The sequence below is a fragment of the Vicia villosa genome, linkage group LG6 (assembly GCF_029867415.1).
Source record: "Vicia villosa cultivar HV-30 ecotype Madison, WI linkage group LG6, Vvil1.0, whole genome shotgun sequence".
Classification (NCBI taxonomy): Eukaryota; Viridiplantae; Streptophyta; class Magnoliopsida; order Fabales; family Fabaceae; genus Vicia; species Vicia villosa.
In genome coordinates, this window is record NC_081185.1 from 5,582,733 (window position 1) to 5,603,815 (window position 21,083).

The following is a 21,083-nucleotide window of genomic DNA, read 5'->3' on the forward strand; positions in this document are numbered from 1 at the left end:
ATGGTATAGCCTTGCTGGACTCATACGGTACAGGACCTGGTAAGTAGATGACTAGTGGAGCAACTGCTGTCTTCCTGCTATCATACTTAACTTGCATTGGTTCAACTTGATTAATTTGAGGAGATACGGTAAAGACTTCATCATCTTCTCTGTTGGCAAGAACAGTAATGGTATTGTCATCCATCAGTTTTTAAATGTCGTTGCGAACATGCAAACATCCTTGTGAATTTCTTCGACAAATTCTGCATCTACTGTAAGCGTGGAAATCTGTTCCAAAGTAGGCAAGTCCATTTAAAGTTTTATGGAACCTGACTACCGATCCTTCAAGATCTTCAACTTTGTAGATTTTGTATTCTCCTGGACATCCTTGAACCATGTTGATGTCATGTTCAGTTCTGACTCGGATATGTTGAATCCATTCTAAGTCCATTTGTTCTTGTAATGCAGCTTGAACTACGGCACATCCTTGATTATTCTTTGGACAAATATCGCATGTGAAGTAGTTGTGCGGTGGTACGTGGCCGTACCTAGCTTGTTTAGCGTGCATCTTGACAAGATTTTCCCCTATCTGACGAATGTCGTAGATTTGAATGACGTTAGGGTATTGATCTATCCAATTCACTGAAGCTTCTTTATGCTGCGGCAAAGGATTTTCTTGGACGTTTGGACTAGTGTCTTTGAAGGATAGCATTCCACTCTTCACTAATCGTTGGACGTCAATCTTGAAAGGGAAAAAGTTCTCAATATTGTGACCTGGTGCCCCCTGATGATAGGGACAAGATTGGTCAGCCTTATACCATGGTGAGGAACTGTTTGTAGGATTTGGAGGACTTCTTGTCTGAATGAGTCCTTTTTCCAGTAATGTTGGAAACAATTCCGTATACGGCATTGGTACTGGGTCAAAGGCAGGATACCTTGGAGCCCGATTGTTGTAATTTGGAGGTCGAACCTGCTGCTGAGGTTGCTGCAACCTTTGTTGAATTTGTTGTTGCGAGACCTGAGGTTGATAAGCTGGCGCTGAGTTAACACCCGGAGTTATTGCTGCAACTTGAGGTTGAAATTTCTTCTTGATTTTGTGCAAGACATTGCTGACATCTTGATCCTTTTTCTTCTGGAAAGAACTTCCATACTTCCTTGGACCAATAGAAGATTCTGGTTCTTTGTTCAAGCGTCCTTCTCGAACTGCTTCTTCTAAACGTACACCCATGTTTACCATCTCGGTAAAGTCACTTGGTGCACTTGCAACCATTCGTCCGTAGTAAAATGGACTCAAAGTCTTGAGATAGATTTTTGTCATTTCTTTCTCTTCAAGTGGTGGACAAATTTGAGCAGCAACTTCACGCCATCTCTGATCGTATTCCTTGAAGCTTTCTCTATCCTTTTGAATCATGGCCCGGAGTTGATCTCTGTCGGGAGCCATATCCAGATTGTACTTATACTGTTTGACGAAGGCCTCTCCGAGGTCTCGAAAAGTACGAATCTTTGAACTGTCCAAATTCATGTACCATTTGAGTGCAGCACCAGTCAGGCTGTCTTGAAAATAATGAATGAGTAATTGTTGATTATCAGTCTGAGTTGACATTCTTCGAGCGTACATTACGAGGTGAATTTGTGGGCATGAATTCCCTTTGTACTTCTCGAATTCTGGTACTTTGAATTTGTGAGGAATCTTAACATTTGGAACCAAACAGAGGTCTGCATCATTCTTTCCAAATAGATCTTGTCCTCGAAGAGTCTTGAGTTCCTTCTGCATTTGCAGAAACTGTTCCTGGAACTCGTCCAATCTTTCATACACGCCAGCGTCCTCACTGGGAGCGTGATGATATACTTGTCCGCCCTGTGGAGGAAAAGTATGCATAATGGGCTGTGGAGAAGCCATGACAGCAGATCTTGGAATCTCAGTATTCTGTTGTTTGAAACCCATTGTCGTTGCTCTTGGATCTTCAATTTCCAGAGGTTTGTAACCCTCCGGTGGTTGCATCTCCATTGTAGCTCTTGGAACTTCAGAAACTGGGGGTATGTACCCTTCTGGAATAAAGTTTTACGGCATGCCCCAAGGTCGGTTGGGTGGCATGGCATACTGAGGAATAGGAGTAGAAACAATCTCGGAAACCACAGTCCTTTGTGGTTCTTCTGGCGTTGGTCGATTCTGTGCAACTACCAAGGCTTCTACCATGCTATTGAGCCTTTCAATAGCATCTTTGAGAGTATTAACCTCTTCTCTGAGTTCTCCATTCTCTTGCTCAAAGTCTTCCATTCTTTTCTTGCGACTTGAACGAGTGTTGTATGGATGAGACAGCTTGAAAGTCTTGGTTCACCTCCTTCTCCTCCTCTCTTTCTGGAGAAAGGAAAGTGACTATTAGATCCGCGACAATTCTCGTGTCAGTGCGTACGACTAAAGCGATGTATGATATGCAATTAAGTTAATATTTTTCAAGGAAACACCATAATTACGTTATGAAACATCAAACTTTTATTAATTAAGCAAAAACGCCGTTTTTTACACACTTTGAAAAAGAAATACAGAGAAACTGAGAGAAAGGACTCTAAAACTTTGACGAAGAGCCGACTTCACGTTCTAACATCTTCTTCTGTTTCTTGAGCTGAGCGTTCTCTGACGTGAGCTGATCGATGATCCAGGAAGCAGGAGGGATATGATGAGAAAGTGATGATTGTGTCACTTGTCGATCGAGTACTTCAAGTAACTCATCCTTCCTTCTTAGGATGTTCTGAATCTCAACATTTTCCGTGTTGACGATTCGATACTTGTTCCTCCAAGCATTCCTTTCTTGGCATACCTTGTTTAATGCCGCTTGTAATTTTTCAACATCGGTGGAGAAAAGGTATATTGGTTCCCTTAGGGGAATGGGTTCTTGATGCTGATATGGCATCCTGAGCTTGAATGCTCTGATGCGTACCCATTGGAGGTAAGGATCCAGGGAAATGCAAAGTTGTTTTCCTAACAATCTTCTCCCTTTGCTGTGAACAAGACACCAGGCTTGGACAATTTCCTTCTTCAGCATGTTGCCATGATCGTCGATGTTCTTGAAGAACAGACCCTCCAATTGGATGTTACTTGGTATATTTTTCATGGGATAGCCGTATTGACGACGGGCTAAAGCTGGATTGTAACTGATTCCTCCCTTAGTTCCAATAAGGGGTATGTTGGGAAAACTTCCGCAACTGAAGATGATCTTGGTTTCATCGTTGTCAGGACTACACCATTCAATGTCCGTATGAGTGAGGGACATGATTTTCTGTGACCAGTAAAGGCCATCCCTCATGTTCCAGAAAGTGCTAGACTTTGACAGGTGCGAAACGAACCATTCGTATAACAACGGTACGCAGCATGTGATTAATCCTCCTCGCTGCAGGTTTCTTGAATGCACAGAGTGATAAGCATCCGCAAGCAAGGTTGGAACTTGATTTCCAATTAAGAAGATCTTAATTGCATTGATGTCAACGAAATCGTTAATGTTAGGAAACAAAAACAATCCGTATATAAGCAAAGCCAAGATTTCCTCAAATGCGCTCATATCTTGGATACTGACGAAGTACCGAGCTTGATCAAACAGGAATTTGGAAGGCAATCCTTGAATTCCTCCTCTACTCACCATATGATTTCTGATGTCGACTACGTTCAAAGGAGTAGTTGCAGCAATGATAATGTCGTCAGGATTCTTTTCCAAACCGGAGTACGGATCTTGCGCGTACACGGGTATTCCAATCAGACGAGAGTACTCCTCCAACGTAGGCATGAGCTGATAATCTGGAAAGGTGAAACAGTGATACGTTGGATCGTAAAACTGTACCAATGTGGGAAGGACCCCATCCACAATGTTGGTATTGAGCAAAGGCAGAAGTTTTCCATACTTCTCCTTGAAAGCCTGGGGGTTGACCACCAGTTTTCCGAGCTTTCCCAGTTCCTCGACCTGGGGAATCTTGAAGGTGTATTTCCTAGCTCTCTTTCTTCCGTAATCCATGGTATAGATCCTTAAGTCCTTTCTCCGTTTCTCTCTTTCTATGAAGTTCAAAACGTTCGTTATTTAGTTTCCTTGAAAAACGACTCGAAAAAGACTCTTTTGTTTTTAGTTATTATTAATGAATGATGCATGAATGCATGAATGCACACACAAGAGGTTTTAAACAAACATGGCGCAGAAGGGTATAGTGGTCATGAAGTCAAAACGCAAACCTCGCCCCAATGGTAAACTAAGGATAAGGATTTTTGTACCTGTAGAACGGGTTCTAAGGGATCTCAGAGCTTTTGCTCAATCTTAAAGATACGTTGACTGGTATCTATAAGAGAGTTTTCTCTGAGTGTAGTATCTGCGTGACAATTACTTTCGTAATCACCGCTCTACGTCCTAACAAAAGGGGTAACCGGTTACGCTGTTGAAAATTGGGAAATCTAGGCATTTTACGTGACCGTAACCGGTTACGGTTCCTGGTGTAATCGGTTACACTGGGCGTAGAAGGAAAATTTCAGCAATCTTGGGAAATTCATATCTCCCGTTTCGTGTGTCCGTTTGATGCGTACCATATATCGTTAGAAAGCTAATTAAGTGTAATATCTAGGAAAGTTAGCCTTAGTGTCTAAATAATATTTTTCGATATATCTGACGCACCTTCAGTTAAGTGCGACACTGATAACATGTGAAGCATGTATGTTTAGACTGAAATTCTGCATTATTCTTTAAAGCTGTGTTATGTCATTATGTACTATGCTGAGAATATGAAAACTCCGTCGTTTTGGTTAAACGATTGGATTGGTTGCTTTGTTTGTGACTTTGACATTATGTCATATTTTCATATGCTTGAATCGAAGTGGCCGGAAAGCTAGATTGGGACGCTGCTCCGACTATGTAGTCTATGAGCCCTCCCGAACCGTGTAGTCCAATGGAATAACCCGTTCATGTGTATTGTTCGATATGGTGTGCATCTGAGCTACCGTTGCAGTGTGCTCGTGAGTTTCCGTACGGGGTTTTACTCACTTGGCATTAACACACTTGCGTGCTCGGCATGGTAGGGTTATGCGGCTATGTAGGCTAATGCATAATGAGGTAACTCACCTCTAGTAAAGTCACGTAGACTAATACTAGGCTTTCTCCCGATGGGCTCAGGCGTCAAGGTGGCGGTTTGTACTCGGCGTAACTCACTAGCGTGAAGAAGGTTAACGGAACAATGACGCCATTTAGGCAAAAGTCATCTCGCGGCCATTTAGGCTCGTGCGAACCGTTTAACCGTCTTGCAGTGTGCTTGTACAAGTCCCTTGACATATAGGCAGGAGGTTACTCATCGAGGATGCATTTATTCCATAATCTAGCCGAGGTTGTTACACTTCGGGATTTCCCCGTGTGTGGATGCGGGTTTGCATACTTGTTTGCTATACAGTGTGTATTTGCTTGAGACAAGTCCAATGGTGGACGAGTCACTTTGTTTACTCCGTAATTGTACCAGAAGTGAGAATAACCCCGAATCCATGGTGGGTTCGTTCCTTTTGTATGTTCCCTTTTAGATCCGAGCGGACTAATAGGATAGGCGGACTCACTGAGATTTAGTAATCTCATCCCATTCCAATTATTTCTTTTCAGGTGGCTCGAGACAAGATCGCGGTAAGGTAAAGATGGTTTAGATCTTTGGCGATGCTTGGATGTTCCTTTTAGTTCCTTATCGTGCTTACTATCTATTGTATTTTGGATATGTACTAATATGATGTACTTGTATTTTGGCCATGATACATTCGGCTTTTGTATTCATGTACTTTCACTTTCCGCTGCAAACGTTATGTAATTGTTGTCTTATGAACCATTTTTAATACTTTATGCATATTATTCTAGATATATATGTGTGGGGTGTTACAGTTGGTATCAGAGTAGGTCGATCCTCGACCTTGCTAAGACGCATCATAATGCAGTACAATTCTGCCTCATATGTGTATAATCAGTATGATTCCTTATGTCTTATTTATGGCATTGAGTCTGATCAACTTGATTCCATGCGTAGGACAGACAGGGAGATGGCTGAGCAACGCAGAGGTCCCGGAAGGCCCAGAACTAGGAATGTGGAGCCCGAGCAACCATCCGGAAGTGCAGGCGTGCCTTGGCAACAGATGATGCAGCAGATGATGCAGCAAAATCAGATGATGGCTCAAATGATGCAAGGCATGCAAGGACAACAGCCTCCTACTCAAGTTCCCGTTCCTCAAGCTGCGGCTGGACCAGACTTTCGTGCTTTCTTCAGGATGGATCCTCCAAAGTTTGTTGGCGGACTTGATTCACTATTGGCTCATGATTGGTTAGCTGGTATGGAGAGGGTGTTTCAAGCTATTCAATGTACTGAAGAGGAGAAGGTGATCTTTGCTACTCAGAAGATGAAGGGACCAGCTCTTAGTTGGTGGAACACTGCATCTACCTATTTCACCACACAAGAGATTCCTAAGGATTGGCAACACTTCAAAGTAGCATTCTTGGAGAAGTATTTCCCTAATAGTGTGAGGACTCAGAAGGAGCGAGAATTCCAGAACTTCAAGCAAGGTGACATGTCTGTTTCAGAATATGCAGAGAAGTTCGAGGACTTGGCAGACTACTCCAGACAAGCTGTTTATGCTCTAGATGAACTATGGAAGATTGACCATTTCATGATGGGTTTGAGGGCCGACATTTCTCATAGTGTTTCCTAGAGAGAGTTCACCACTTATGCTGAGTGTTTGAGGCAATGCTATGTTGCCGAAAACAGTTTGAAGAGGGTTCAGGAAGAGAGGAACCAGAATAGGGCTAATTTTAGGGAGCAAGGAAGATCTACTCAACACTTGAGGCCCCGTAATCCTCCACCAAAGAAGAAGCAGGTTTATGGTGATCAGTCGGCTCAACCGCCCCATTGTCGCAAGTGTGGAAGGAAGCATACCGGGGAGTGCAAGTACGTTTCTGTGACTTGTTTTAGATGTGGCGAGCAGGGCCACATAGCTCCACAATGCCCACAAAAGAGGATTCCTGAGAAGACTGCAGGTCGTGTTTACACCTTGGATTCGAGGAAGGCCAAGGGAAACAACAATCTCATTGCGGGTACGTGTTATGTTAACAATCAACCTTTATGTGTTTTAGTTGATTGTGGAGCCACTCATTCTTTTGTCTCTACCGAATGTGTTTACCGACTTGGTTTGGAAGTTACTCCATTACCCAATCCTATGATTATTTCTTCGGCAACGGATGATACCGTGGAAGCTCGACTAATTTGCAAAGATTGTTTGGTGTCTTTTAATGGTCGTGACTTTCCGATTGATCTAATTTGCTTACCCCTCAAGAAGCTTGATGTTATTATAGGGATGGATTGGTTGTCTCTTAACTCGGTGTACATTGGCTGCAAAGAGAAAGCCATATTCATTCCTGCTGAAGAGATTTCTTCCGATGATGCAATTACCAAGTTGATAGAAGGTACAATCAGCACGGTTAATTATCTCTTTTCTCAAGAAATATCCTTTCTTTTAGTTCTTTCGAAGGAACCTTCCGTGAGAGTTGAATTGTCAGAGATTCTGGTGGTGTGTGAATTTCCTGATGTGTTTCCTGAGGATATCACTTCTCTTCCTCCGGAAAGGGAAGCGGAATTCTCAATAGATCTTGTTCCTGGAACAGCCCCAGTTTCCATCACTCCATATAGGATGTCTCCTATTGAACTCAGAGAGCTGAAGAGCCAATTAGAAGAGCTTCTTGCTAAGCATTTTATCCAACCCAGTGTTTCTCCATGGGGAGCTCCTGTTCTTTTGGTGAAGAAGAAAGACAGAAGTATGCGCCTGTGCATCGATTACCGTCAGCTGAACAAAGTTACCATAAAGAACAAATATCCTTTACCACGGATTGATGACCTCCTAGATCAGTTGAAAGGAGCCAGTGTGCTCTCGAAGATTGATCTTAGGTCAGGATACCATCAAATCTGAGTGAAGAGCTCAGATGTGCCTAAGACTGCATTCAGGACTCGATATGGTCACTACGAGTTTCTAGTTATGCCATTTGGTGTGACTAATGCTCCGGTAGTTTTCATGGATTACATGAATCGAATCTTTCAGCCATATCTGGACCAGTTTGTGGTGATTTTCATTGATGATATTCTTGTGTATTCTCGTACTCCCGAAGATCATGAAGAGCACTTGCGGATTGTGTTATCTACTCTTCGAGAGAAGCAATTGTATGCCAAGTTCAGTAAGTGTGAATTTGGGCTATCCGAAGTAAGTTTCCTTGGTCATGTCATCTCAGGAGGAGGCGTGGCAGTGGATCCTTCTAAAGTAGAAGCAGTAGTGAATTGGGATCGGCCAAAGAGTGTGACTGAAGTCAGAAGCTTCTTAGGTTTGGCAGGCTATTACCGGAGATTCATTATGGGGTTCGCTAAGTTAGCCTTACCATTGACAAAGCTTACGTGAAAGGAGGTTGCTTTTGAATGGGACTCCGAGTGTGAGCAAAGTTTCCAGAAACTTAAGAAGAAGTTGACTACTGCACTCGTGTTAGTAATTCCAGATCCAAACCGATCCTATCAGGTGTTCTGCGACGCTTCTAAGAACGGTTTAGGCGGATTATTGATGCAAGATGGCCAGGTGGTAGCTTATGCCTCTCGGCAGTTGAGATCTCATGAAGAGAATTACCCGACCCACGATCTTGAGCTTGCTGCAATAGTTTTTGCACTCAAGGTGTGGCGACATTATCTATATGGCGTTCACTTTGAGATGTTCAGTGATCATAAAAGCTTGAAATATCTCTTTGACCAGAAGGAGTTGAATATGCGACAAAGAAGATGGATGGAGTACCTTAAAGATTTTGACTTTGAACTGAAATACCATCCAGGAAAGGCTAACAAAGTGGCAGATGCCTTAAGCAGGAAGGAATTTCGAGTTGCGGAGTTGATGATGTTAGAACTTGGATTGTTAGAAGAGTTTCGAGATCTTAACCTTCAGTTCGAATGGACGCCCAATGGCGTGTTGATTAGCAACTTGAGCATCCAGAATGAGCTACGAGAAAGAATTCGGATATCACAAGGGGATGATGAGCAATTGCAAGCGAGCGAAGGCGTGTCTGATTTTGAGAGAGCACCTGATGGGGTAATCTTGTTTAAGCAAAGAATGTGTATACCGAACGATTCTGAGTTGAAGCGTTTGATTCTGGATGAAGCACACAAGAGTAGATTTTCTATTCATCCTGGATCGACCAAAATGTATCAAGACTTGAGGAAGGACTTTTGGTGGCCAGGAATGAAAAAGGAGATTGCAGAGTATGTATCGTAATGTTCCATTTGTCAACAAGTAAAGATTGAGCATCAGAGACCAGGAGGAATGTTACAACCACTGGAGATACCAATGTGGAAATGGGATTCTATCTTCATGGATTTCATTGTGGGATTACCCCTTACTCGAGGCGGACATGATTCTATATGGGTAGTAGTGGACAGGTTGACTAAGTCTGCTCACTTTTTACCTGTAAAGACAACTCACAAGGTGATTCATCTCGCAAGGATTTTCATAGCGGATATTGTACGGTTGCATGGTGTGCCATCAAGTATAGTGTTCGATCGTGATCCAAAATTCACTTCAAGATTTTGGAAGGTATTTCATAAGGAATTGGGAACTAGACTGGATATGAGTACATCCAACCATCCTCAATCCGATGGGCAGACAGAGAGGACAATCCAGACGATAGAAGATATGTTAAGAGCTTTTATTCTAGAAGAAGGTGGGAGTTGGAAGGATCATTTACCGTTGGTAGAGTTCGCATATAATAACAGTTACCATGCTAGTTTGGGTATGGCTCCCTATGAAGCTCTATATGGGAGGAAGTTGAAGGATAGAAAAACACTTAGAAAGGGGGGGATTGAATAAGTGTGACTTAAAATCTTGAGCGATAAAAATAAAATGCACAATTATTTTTATCCTGGTTCGCTGTTAACGAAGCTACTCCAGTCCACCCCCGCAGAGATGATTTACCTCAACTGAGGATTTAATCCACTAATCGCACGGATTACAATGGTTTTCCACTTAGCCGCAACTAAGTCTTCCAGAGTCTTCTGATCACAACCTGATCACTCCAGGAACAACTGCTTAGTTCACTCCTAAGACTTTTTCTAGAGTCTACTGATCAACACGATCACTCTAGGCTTAGTTCACTCCTAAGACTTTCTGCTCAGCCAACTGCCAAGACTTCCTGCTCAGCTAACTGCCAAGACTTCCTGCTCAGCCAACTGCCAAGACTTCCTGCTCAGCCAACTGCCAAGACTTCCTGCTCAGCCAACTGCTAAGACTTCCTAGAGTATACTGATCAACTGATCACTCTAGTTCCTTACAACTTAATGTAATCTATTCAAGAGTTTACAAATGCTTCTTAAAAGCGATAATCACAACTGTGATATTTCTCTTACAATTTAAGCTTAATCTCACTAAGATATTACAACAGCAATGTAGTGAGCTTTGATGAAGATGAAGATTCTGAGCTCTTGATTGAACAGCGTTTCAGCAAGTTAATTTGAATTGTCTTTTTTCAGGATCGTTAACCTTGCTTCTCATCAGAACTTCATATTTATAGGCGTTGAGAAGATGACCGTTGAATGCATTTAATGCTTTGCGTGTTCCGTACAGCTTTGCATTTAATGTTATACGCTTTTGTCAACTACCTCGAGCCTTGTTCACGCTGTGTCTACTGACGTAGCCTTTAGTAGCTTTAACGTTCCTTTTGTCAGTCAGCGTAGTCTGCCACGTGTACTTCCTTCTGATCTGATGTTTGTGAATACGACGTTTGAATATCATCAGAGTCAAACAGCTTGGTGCATAGCATCTTCTGATCTTCTGACCTTGAAGTGCTTCCGAGCGTGATACCATCTTCTGATCTTCAGTGCTTCTGATCTCATGTTCTTCTGATGCTTCCATAGACCCATGTTCTGATTCTGCTTCGACCATCTTCTGATGTCTTGCCAGACCATGTTCTGATGTTGCATGCTGAACCATTTGAGACACAACTTCTGAGCGCTGAATTATGCGTACTCTTTATATATTTCCTGAAAGGGAAATTGCATTGGATTAGAGTACCATATTATCTTAAGCAAAATTCATATTATTGTTATCATCAAAACTAAGATAATTGATAAGAACAAATCTTGTTCTAACAATCTCCCCCTTTTTGATGATGACAAAAACATATATAAATGATATGAATTTGCGATCAGAAAGAGTAGACGGCAAAAGACAAATTACACAGCTATAGCATAAGCATATGAATATGTCTCCCCCTGAGATTAACAATCTCCCCCTGAGATAAATAATCTCCCCCTGAAATAAATACTCGAAGAACTTTGATAAAAGACTTCCCTGATTATTTCGGTAGAGACGATCATATAAGCTTCTGCCTTCAGAGAATTCATAGCTTCTGACTTCTGCTTCCATTGGACAGCTTCAGAACTTGAATTTCTTTAGATCCTTAGAACATTCACAGCTTCTGATTTCTGCTTCCATCGTGGACAGCTTCAGAACTTGAGTTTCTTTGATCTTCAGAACATTCACAGCTTCTGATTTCTGCTTCCATTCAGGACAGCTTCAGAACTTGAATTTTCTGGATCTTTTAGGACATTCACGTCTTCTGATTTTTGCTTCCCTCGGATAGCTTCAGAACTTTGAATGTCTACCAACATCACTTCATGCTAGATTTGTATCAGAACATTGTTGAATGTACCAGAGCATCATCTGAGCATCTCTACATCCTGAAATGTTACAGAACAAAAACTACACGACAAAAGTCAGCATGAACGAGTTAGAACATAAAATGTATATTCAAATACATGATATGTATTAGAGCTAAATGTATCAGAGCATTTAGGCTAAAAACGTGTATCAGAGCAAATAATGTATCAGAGCCATAACATTATGTGTATCAGATCAAATAGAATTTTGTCAGAACAGGATAGACAATGATATTCAAATTCTATTATCAGTGCTTCTGATTCATTCTTCTTTCTTGCTTCTGATCTCTGAAGCTTGATAGCACTCAGCTTGCTTCAGTTTCCATGGTTTTGCTTCTAGTGTTTGCTTTGAAGATTCACTTCACTTCTCTGTACCTGCAAAACACTTAAACCATATAGAACTTGCAGTTCTTGTTAGTGAATGTGTGGGAGCCTTTACCCAGCAACTGATAGATTTAATCAAATCATTTATCATTTATCTTCTCCCCCTTTTTGTCATAACATCAAAAAGAATATTTAAAAAGATTCAGATGTATAAAACGACAAAAGAAAACATTTACTGGAATGTAAAACACAAGGAAACTTTTCATTGATAATCAAAAGATATTACAAAAGGTTCCTATGTTTAACAAGATGAGAAACATTCCTAGCAAATACAAAGTAGAGTTTCCACAGAGGAAAACACTACAAAAATTAAAAACAGAGCCCTAGCTAGACACGCTCTGTGTCAACCCATCAAGAATCCCGGAGGACTTCTTGTCTTCCAGACTGAAACCTCCACTGTAGGAGAGATCCCAGAACCAAGGAGGAAGTGAGGGACAGTTCACAGACAGAGAGCTAATGTTGCAAACGGGGCTTTCCCTCAACATAGACGTTGAGCCTATCTTCCCACAACTCAAGAAAGTCTTCTGTCTTTGGATGAAAGTTGATAACATCAAAGAAGGATCTGACTTGAGAGGTATTAGAAGAGCCATCCCGAGATGCACAGAGATCTGTCGCCTTTGAGTCATGGATCTTCAACAGACTAAGAGTGAATCGCTAGGTTTTGAGAGAAGAAATGAAAAACGAGAGAGAGAGAGAGAGAGAAAAAAAACTTTAAGAGGAAAACAAAAAGATAGGAAACCGAAAATCATTTTGAAGAGTATTTAAAAGAAAATAAAATGAAACGAATGATGAAAAGCATTTAATGTTACGTGACGTGAGGAGAGATAATAAAGACGAATGAGGTGACTAGCACAGTTACCTATGGTCGGCGTCCCTTCAACTGCACGCGCGCTTATCCATGAATAGTAACGATAGGTTTACCATCCCGAGATAAAGCGTAACAGCTGTTTTGCTTTAAAAGAGGTTCTGAATCAACTTAGACAATGAAACGTTAGTAATAACCGAATCATAATTTCTAAAAGAATTCAATCAGAACTTCTGAAAAAAAATGTTCCACATTCATTTCAGAAGATACTCATACATGAGAACTTCTCATCTTCTCATTCTGGGCATAAATCCATACTGATGTTCTTCAGAATGAACTTAAACCTATCTTCAGCTAGGGGTTTTGTAAAGATATCAGCCCATTGATGGTCTGTATCAACAAAGTTTAAAGATATAACACCCTTCTGAACATAGTCCCTTATGAAATGATGTTTTATCTCAATATGTTTAGCTTTTGAATGAAGAATAGGATTCTTAGATAAACATATAGCAGAAGTATTATCACAGAATATAGGAATGTTACTCTCAAATATCTGATAATCTTCTAACTGACTTTTCATCCAGAGCATCTGTGTACTACAACCAGCAGCTGCGACATATTCTGCTTCTGTGGTTGATAGAGCAATGGTTGCTTGCTTCTTGCTGTACCAGGAGATTAAGTGACTTCCAAGAAATTGGCAACTTCCTGAAGTACTTTTTCTTTCAATTCTGTCTCCAGCATAATCAGCATCGCAGAATCCTACTAAGTTGTATTCTTTAGATTTTCTGTAAACTAAACCAACATTAGTAGTACCTTTCAGATATCTTAGAATTCTCTTAACAGCAGTTAAATGAGATTCTCTAGGATCTGATTGGAATCTAGCACACAAACAAACACTGAACAGAATGTCAGGTCTAGAAGCAGTCAGATATAGAAGAGATCCAATCATACCTCTGTATAACTTCTGATCTACCTTCTTACTTACCTCATCCTTACCTAGGATGCATGTTGGATGCATAGGAGTTTTGGCTTCTTTGCAGTCCAGAAGATTAAACTTCTTCAGAAGTTCCTTCACATACTTGGTTTGGTGAACATATGTTCCTTCTGATGTTTGATTTATTTGTATTCCAAGGAAATACTTGAGTTCTCCCATCATGCTCATTTCAAACTCAGCCTGCATAGACTTAGCAAACTCCTTTCCAAGTGTAGCATTAGATGTTCCAAAAATAATATCATCTACATATATTTGACAAATTAAAATATCCTTTTCAAAGGTTTTACAAAAGAGAGTAGTGTCCACTTTTCCTCTAGTGAAACCATTATCTAGAAGGAAAGAACTTAAGCGTTCATACCAAGCTCTGGGAGCCTGTTTCAATCCATACAATGATTTCTTTAGTTTAAAAACATGATTAGGAGACATAGAGTCTTCAAAACCAGGAGGTTGATGGACATAAACTTCTTCATCTATATAACCATTTAAGAAGGCACTCTTAACATCCATCTGATAGAGAGTGATGTTATGTTGAGTGGCAAAAGAAATTAATAGACGAATAGACTCTAACCTGGCCACTGGTGCAAAGGTTTCTGTGTAGTCAATCCCTTCTTGCTGACTATAACCCTGAGCCACCAGTCTGGCTTTGTTCCTTACCACTTCTCCTTTCTCACTGAGCTTGTTTCTGAAGACCCATTTTGTACCAATTATATTGAATCCATCTGGTCTAGGAACAAGATCCCAAACATTATTCCTTGTAAACTGATTTAGTTCTTCTTGCATAGCAATTATCCAGTCTGGATCTTCTAGAGCATGATCAACAGAAGTTGGCTCGATCAAAGATACAAGACCTAATTGACAGTCTGCATTGTTTCTAAGGAATGCTCTTGTTCTGATTGGATCATCCTTCTTTCCAAGAATGACATCTTCTGAATGACCAGAGATAAGTCTGGATGATCTTCTGACAAATGGTTCTTCAGATATGCTTAGATCCTCCAGAGAAGCTGATACTTGATCTTCAGATTCTTTGCTTCTGAGAAGCTCTGCTTCTGATGCGTTGCTTCTTGGCTCAACAACTTCTAATATGTCAATATCACAACCTGCAAAATTATCAACTTGCTTTGGTTTTTCAGAACCAAGCTTATCATCAAACCTGATATTGATTGATTCTTCTACAACCAATGTTTCAGTATTGTATACTCTGTAGCCTTTTGAGCGTTCAGAATATCCAAGAAGGAAACACTTTTGAGCTTTGGAATCAAACTTACCAAGATGATCTTTAGTGTTCAGAATAAAGCACACACATCCAAAAGGATGGAAATATGAAATGTTGGGCTTTTTATTCTTCCACAATTCATAGGGAGTCTTATTAAGAATAGGTCTGATAGAGATTCTATTCTGAATATAACATGCAGTGTTTATTGCTTCTGCCCAGAAATGCTTAGCCATATTGGTTTCATTGATCATGGTTCTGGCCATTTCTTGAAGAGTCCTATTCTTTCGTTCTACAACCCCATTTTGCTGTGGAGTTCTAGGACAAGAGAAATCATGGGCAATACCATTTTCTTTGAAGAATTCTTCAAAGGGTCTGTTCTCAAATTCACCACCATGATCACTTCTGACCTTTATGATTTTACACTCTTTTTCAGATTGAATCTGAATGCAGAAATCAAAGAACACTGAATGAGTCTCATCCTTGTGTTTCAAGAATTTTACCCATGTCCAGCGGCTATAATCATCTACAATGACTAATCCATATTTCTTTCCTCTGACAGATGCTGTTTTGACTGGTCCAAACAGATCAATGTGCAAGAGTTCTAATGGCCTTGAGGTAGAAACAACATTCTTAGACTTGAATGCAGGTTTGGAGAACTTGCCCTTCTGACATGCTTCACAAAGAGCATCTGATTGGAATTTCAGATTAGGGAGTCCTCTGACAAGATTCAGTTTGTTAATCTGAGAGATCTTTCTCAAACTAGCATGACCTAATCTTCTGTGCCAGACCCACTGCTCTTCAGATACAGACATAAGACAAGTCACCTTCTGACTCATAAGATCTTGCAGATCTGTCTTATAAATGTTGTTCTTCCTCTTGCCTGTAAATAGGATTGAGCCATCCTTCTGATTTACAGCCTTGCAAGACTCTTGATTAAAGATTATATCATAACCATTGTCACTTAATTGACTGATAGATAAAAGGTTATGTGTTAATCCTTCTACAAGAAGTACATTAGAGATGGAAGGAGAGTTACCAGATTTTATAGTTCCAGAGCCAATTATCTTGCCCTTCTGATCTCCTCCGAACTTGACTTCTCCTCCAGACTTAAGTACCAGGTCTTGGAACATAGACCTTCTTCCTGTCATGTGTCGCGAGCATCCAGAATCCAGGTACCATGACATGTTGTGCTTTGTCCTTCTTGCAGCCAAGGATATCTGCAATAGGAATAATCTTATCCTTAGGTACCCACATTTTCTTGGGTCCTTTCTTGTTAGATTTTCTCAAGTTCTGTTTGAACTTGGATTTAACATTGTAAGCAATAGGAGGAACAGCATGATAATTCTTAATGTGAGTTTCATGATATTTCCTAGGTTGTGTCACATGCTTCTTAGTGTGTGTTATGTGAAAACTTTGTGCATGTGAGGTGTGCCTAATATCATGAGAGTGGCCATACTTGAACTGATCATACAATGGCTTGTATGTAATTTTCATTTCATCAACAGGTTCAAGTTTGTATGGGGTTTCACCCTCATAACCAATGCCAACTCTTTTGTTTCCAGACACAGCATATATCATAGAAGCTAGCTGACTTCTGCCAATACTTCTAGATAAGAACTTTCTGAAACTTAAATCATATTCTTTCAGAATATGGTTCAGACTAGGAGTGGATTTTTCTGAATCAGAAGGAGATCCAACATTATTGGATAATTTTAAAAGTTTTTCTTTTAATTCAGAATTCTCCAACTCAAGCTTCTTTGTTTCAAATTCAAATTGCTTTTTCAGCTTTTTGTATTTGAGACTAATCTGAGACTTGAGTTCCAGAAGTTCAGTTAGACCGGAAACTAACTCATCTCTAGTAAGTTCAGAAAATACCTCTTCAGAATCTGATTCTGATGTAGATTCTGATCCGTCATCTTCTGTCGCCATCAGCGCACAGTTGGCCTGCTCATCTTCTGAATCATCTTCTGACTCATCCCAGGTTGCCATAAGACCTTTCTTCTTATGAAACTTTTTCTTGGGACTTTCCTTCTGAAGATTTGGACATTCATTCTTGTAGTGTCCAGGCTCATTGCATTCATAGCACATGACCTTCTTCTTGTCAAATCTTCTTTCATCAGAAGATTCTCCACGTTCAAATTTCCTTGAACTTCTGAAGCCTCTGAACTTCCTTTGCTTGGTCTTCCAGAGTTGATTTAGCCTTCTGGAAATCATGGATAGTTCATCTTCTTCTTCAGATTCTGATTCTTCAGGATCTTCTTCTCTAGCCTGAAAAGCGTTAGTGCATTTCTTGATATTGGATTTTAATGCAATAGACTTACCTTTCTTTTGAGGCTCATTTGCGTCCAGCTCAATCTCATGGCTTCTCAAGGCACTGATAAGCTCTTCCAGAGAAACTTCATTCAGATTCTTCGCAATCTTGAATGCAGTCACCATCGGACCCCATCTTCTGGGTAAGCTTCTGATGATCTTCTTTACATGATCAGCCTTGGTGTATCCTTTGTCAAGAACTCTCAATCCAGCAGTCAGAGTTTGAAATCTCGAAAACATCTTTTCAATGTCTTCATCATCCTCCATCTTGAAGGCTTCATACTTCTGGATTAAGGCTAGAGCTTTGGTCTCCTTGACTTGAGCGTTTCCTTCATGAGTCATTTTCAAGGACTCATATATATCATAGGCCGTTTCCCTGTTAGATATCTTCTCATACTCAGCATGAGAGATAGCATTCAGCAAAACAGTTCTGCATTTATGATGATTCCTGAAAAGCTTCTTTTGATCATCATTCATTTCTTGCCTTGACAGCTTCACGCCTCTGGCATTTACTGGATGTTTGTAACCATCCATCAGAAGATCCCATAGATCACCATCTAGACCCAGAAAGTAACTTTCCAGTTTATCTTTCCAGTATTCAAAGTTTTCACCATCAAATACCGGCGGTCTAGTATAACCATTGTTACCGTTGTATTGCTCAGCAGAGCCAGATGTAGATGTAGTCTTTTCACTTTCATCAACCATCTTTTAAATGAAGCGTTTTTCTCTTCCTGAATCTTTTCTAAACACGGTTAAGTGCTTGCACCTTAGAACCGGCGCTCTGATGCCAATTGAAGGATAGAAAAACACTTAGAAAGGGGGGGATTGAATAAGTGTGACTTAAAATCTTGAGCGATAAAAATAAAATGCACAATTATTTTTATCCTGGTTCGCTGTTAACGAAGCTACTCCAGTCCACCCCCGCAGAGATGATTTACCTCAACTGAGGATTTAATCCACTAATCGCACGGATTACAATGGTTTTCCACTTAGCCGCAACTAAGTCTTCCAGAGTCTTCTGATCACAACCTGATCACTCCAGGAACAACTGCTTAGTTCACTCCTAAGACTTTTTCTAGAGTCTACTGATCAACACGATCACTCTAGGCTTAGTTCACTCCTAAGACTTTCTGCTCAGCCAACTGCCAAGACTTCCTGCTCAGCTAACTGCCAAGACTTCCTGCTCAGCCAACTGCCAAGACTTCCTGCTCAGCCAACTGCCAAGACTTCCTGCTCAGCCAACTGCTAAGACTTCCTAGAGTATACTGATCAACTGATCACTCTAGTTCCTTACAACTTAATGTAATCTATTCAAGAGTTTACAAATGCTTCTTAAAAGCGATAATCACAACTGTGATATTTCTCTTACAATTTAAGCTTAATCTCACTAAGATATTACAACAGCAATGTAGTGAGCTTTGATGAAGATGAAGATTCTGAGCTCTTGATTGAACAGCGTTTCAGCAAGTTAATTTGAATTGTCTTTTTTCAGGATCGTTAACCTTGCTTCTCATCAGAACTTCATATTTATAGGCGTTGAGAAGATGACCGTTGAATGCATTTAATGCTTTGCGTGTTCCGTACAGCTTTGCATTTAATGTTATACGCTTTTGTCAACTACCTCGAGCCTTGTTCACGCTGTGTCTACTGACGTAGCCTTTAGTAGCTTTAACGTTCCTTTTGTCAGTCAGCGTAGTCTGCCACGTGTACTTCCTTCTGATCTGATGTTTGTGAATACGACGTTTGAATATCATCAGAGTCAAACAGCTTGGTGCATAGCATCTTCTGATCTTCTGACCTTGAAGTGCTTCTGAGCGTGATACCATCTTCTGATCTTCAGTGCTTCTGATCTCATGTTCTTCTGATGCTTCCATAGACCCATGTTCTGATTCTGCTTCGACCATCTTCTGATGTCTTGCCAGACCATGTTCTGATGTTGCATGCTGAACCATTTGAGACACAACTTCAGAGCGCTGAATTATGCGTACTCTTTATATATTTCCTAAAAGGGAAATTGCATTGGATTAGAGTACCATATTATCTTAAGCAAAATTCATATTATTGTTATCATCAAAACTAAGATAATTGATAAGAACAAATCTTGTTCTAACAGAAGTGTCGATCACCTCTATGTTGGGCCGAAGTAGGGGAGAAGAGTATTCTTGGACCGGAGATTATACAAGAAACTACCGAGAAAGTTAAGATGATTCAGAATAATCTCAAGAAAGCCCAAGACCGACAAAAGAATTATGCGGACAAACGGAGGAGGCCTATAGAATTTGAAGTTGGTGATCATGTGTACTTGAAGGTCACTCCAAGATTAAGGTTGGGAGGACCGTTCAAAACACGAAAGCTCAGTCCGAGGTATGTGGGACCATATCAGATTATGAGCCGGGTAGGTGAGGTGGCTTATCAGTTGGCATTACCGCCTTCACTATCCGGGCTGCATGACGTATTCCACGTATCTCAGCTCTGGAAGTTCGTACCTGATACTTTCCATCCTATCCTTCCGGATTCTGTTGAGGTAGAACAAGATCTTTCCTATGATCCTCAACCTTATCGTATCTTGGAGCGTGCTAGCAAGTGTCTGTGGAGCAAGGAGATACCTTTCGTGAAGGTGATGTGGGATGAGACGCGTCCTGAGGAAGCTACGTGGGAGCTTGAGTCAGAGATGCGAGAATCCTATCCTCACATGTTTTGGTAAGTTTCCGAATTCGAGGACGAATTCTATTTAAGGGGGGAGAATGTAATACCCGGTATTATAATTGTCCAATTACTAATTCTAAATTAAATTGAGATGAGTAATGGATAAATATGATACACATTCTTACCAATAGGTTTACCACTTAAACCATGTTAATTAGTGAGAATGAGGGTATTATGGACATTTCCCACTTAAATGAGAATTAAGGCTTGTTTGGTTCTTTTCTTGTCCCTAACCATTTGAACCAAAAACCAGAATTTGGCAAGAATAGAAGAAGAAGGAGAAAACGTGGAAGGGGAAGGAAGAGAGAAAAAGCTCCATTTTTGCATGCAGCGGATTCTATCTCTATCTCTATCATCATCTCCTATTCTGCTCTCAGCTCCATTCTCATCATCTTCTCAACCTCTAAGGTGAGTCCTTAGATAGAAACTTTGGGCTTGCATGTTGGGGTTTCCCATTGGGGTTTAGGGATTATGAGTGAAGTATGAATTAAAGATGTTAATCATGTTAGTCCTACTATAATCCTTGTTTACTGATGTTTCTAAATGCATTTGTGTGATACAATTTCGTTTGGACTCTTATACAAATGTAGGGGATCAATTATAGATTATTTGGGACTGGTTTAGAGCTCCCAAAATGCAGAAAAATGATTCTGGTTCAGTGTAACCGGTTACGGGTTTGAGTGTAACTGGTTACGCTGTTGAAAATTGGGAAATCTGGGCATTTTGCGTGACCGTAACCGGTTACGGTTCCTGGTGTAATCGGTTACACTGGGCGTAGAAGGAAAATTTCAGCAATCTTGGGAAATTCATATCTCCCGTTTCGTGTGTCCGTTTGACGCGTACCATATATCGTTAGAAAACTAATTAAGTGTACTATCTAGGAAAATTAGCCTTAGTGTCTAAATAATATTTTTCTATATATCTGACGCACCTTCAGTTAAGTGCGACACTAATAACATGTGAAT